Genomic DNA, 2868 nt, shown 5'->3' with positions numbered 1-2868 from the left:
CATCCTCTTTGATTTCGCTGAAGAAGGGACAGAATTTCTTGATGGGGGGAGAGCAGTGGTTGTCTTTTACCTGGAAGGCAGAAAGGCTATCAGCATTATTCCCCACAAAGCTCCTCTGCCCAAGTGAGGACATTATGCTTTGTATGGGTGGATAAGTAGATGGGTAAAAAATCAGCTGGACAGTTGGGCTCAGAGGAACTTGGTCAAGTCATAGTATTCTGCCCAGGGGACTGTAGCTAGTAGGGTCCTGTCACGTTTCAAGGGGTCTGAATTACCCAAAAGAGATGAGAAAATGCTTTTTCATAACATTTGTAGATGACACCACATTGAGGAGAACAGACAGTATTTGGATGGCAGGGTTGCCATCCTGAGGGACTTAGGTTGGAAGAATGGGCCAATAGTAATGTCATGTTATTCAACAAGGACTGGTCTAAAGTCCTGTCCTTGAGGTTGAGTAAGGTCCTGCAGTGACAGAGGGCAAGCACTCTGTAGGTTGGCATCAGCTTTGCAGGAAAGGCTCTGGTGGTCCTTCGGTTTCAATAGGCAAAACACAAGCCATCAGCAACAGCCAAAGGCATCCTGGTCGGTATGAAGAGGAGCACAGCCAGTGGAAGCAACTATCGCCCTTTGGCCAGCAGATTTTAGAACAGATCCAGAATGCTTCCCTAGGTTAGGACCTCCTGCAATGCCTGAGACATTGGTAAACTGGAGCCTGTTCAGTGGAGAGCCACCAGGGTAGTCAGGATGTCAGCACTTGTACTGTGAGACAAAGCTTAAAGAGCTGGGCTTGTCCAGCCAGCAGAAAGGAAGATCCTGGGGGGACATGCATCAGCATGGCACTGTACCTAAGGAGATGGAGTCAGGCTCACGTCCGTGGTACAAGACACAAGGACTAGAGGCAATGGGCTGAAACAGAGAGGGTCAGGTTACATAGAGTGAGAAATTTTTCCAACACAATGAGAGTCAAATGCTGAACACTGTTTCCCAGAGAGTTTGCACCAGCTCTATCCTGGAAAGCAAGCCAGATGTGTTTGGATAAAGCCCCAAGTAATCTGGTCTGATCCTGCATTCAGCACGAGGTTGGTTGAGAAACCTCCCAAGGTCCCTTTGAGCCTGAATTATGCTGTCCTGCCTTCCCGTTCATGCCTTCAAACTAGGGAAAGCTCTCAGGTTCTCCCTGACCACACAAACCATTCACACCAGGGGCGGGGCTGCTTCACATGTTCCCCCAAACAGCCCTGATCCCATCCTTTGCTTCCCTCTTCTTTTCCTCCTGCCCAAGTTGTTCTCTGTTACCTCACAAAAGAACAGCCTACCATGTTCATCCTTTCCCGATTCGCCCTGCAGTTCTTGGTTTGTACCCTCTTATGGTACTTCTGAGATGGTTGCTGTTGTGGTTTTGGCCATTTTACACACATCTTTCTCTCTATTACCTGAGGAGTCCAACATGTCCCTGTATTGCTACCTTGCTAAAGGCATTGGAACACAAATGCTGGCATGTTGGCGTTTCAGTCCAGAGGGACCTTCACAGCCTTGTGGCTTTGGCCACCCGAAACCTCTTGAAGTTTTTCAAAGTGAAGGGGGCAAGGTCTGCCCTGGGAGCAGACAAACCCCGTGCACGAGGACCAGCTGTGATGTGACTGGCTGAGGAGTGTCCTGAGGAGAGAGGCATGAGAGTTATGGCATATGAGCTAATGACTTTCCGTGATGTGACTGGCTGAGGAGTGTCCTGAGGAGAGTTATGGCATATGAGCTAATGACTTTCCCATTTGGAAAAGATAATGGAGAAACTGGAGAAGGTCCAGAGGAAGTCTGTCACGATGGGCTTAGAAAGCTAAAGCACATGAGCTGTGTGGAGAGGCTGAGGCAACAGGGCGTCTTTAGTCTGCTGAAGTGGGTGCACAGGGCAGTCTAAAAGCAGATGACACCTGCCTGGAGAGGTGGTGGAGCCAAGCTCTTCTGCAATGGCAGATGGTATGGCAGAGGCAACAGCCACAAACAGCATCCTGGGAGCTTCACACTGAGCCTTAGGGAAAACCAGACAGAGTGTGGCGCTGTGCTGCAGCAGGACCCCCAGAGACACTCTGTCATCTCCGTCTGTGGAGGTTTTCAACTTTCAGCCAACCTGATCCTGGGATTGGTGATACCCCACCCTTTGATGGGAGGCTGGACCTCAGGTCCCAGCACTCCCTTTCCCAAAAGCCCTTCCATGAGCCTGTGCCTTGCAGTGTGCCTCAGGAGAAAGGATTCAGCTGGAGATGGGGGTCTTCACAGCAGAGGGTCATAGGGAAGTAGGGAATGCACTCCTTATTTGTCTTTGCTTGTGTGCAGAGTTTTGCTTTACCTACTAACCCCACCTTTATCTCAGGAGTTTTCTCATGTTTAAACCCATGAGTTTTCTCACTTTTACCTTTCTGATTCTCTCCCCCATACTGCTGGTGGGGAGCGAGCGGCTGTGTGGCGCTTAGTTGTTGGCTGGGGATAAAACACAACAAACAGAAACTCCAGAGCTCTCTGGGCCCCTATTCCTGTTCTGAGTTGTCCCCCTGGTGATTTTTTTTTTTTTAATTATTCTTTATCTCAAGTTAGTCGCGCATTACACAACTCAATGCCAGACATCATAGCAGGGGAAGATGACCTTCATGTCTTTTAACTTTCTTAAGCTGATTCCATGCAGGGCCACTGTAGACAGTCCCTGGGGCCTAGCAAGTGATTTCTAAGCCCTGAAGGTAGTCACCTCTACATCCATGGCCATCACCCTCTGGGGCTTATTCAGTACTGACTTTGACTATTTCCCTTTAACGTTACGTTGGTCAGGCACAGATTGAAGTAGCTGTTGGCATTAAATTATTTAGGGGCACTGACAAT

Source organism: Egretta garzetta, unplaced genomic scaffold, assembly GCF_000687185.1.
Source record: "Egretta garzetta isolate BGI_Z169 unplaced genomic scaffold, ASM68718v1 scaffold881, whole genome shotgun sequence".
Taxonomy (NCBI): Eukaryota; Metazoa; Chordata; class Aves; order Pelecaniformes; family Ardeidae; genus Egretta; species Egretta garzetta.
Note: the sequence above shows the minus strand (reverse complement) of the source record.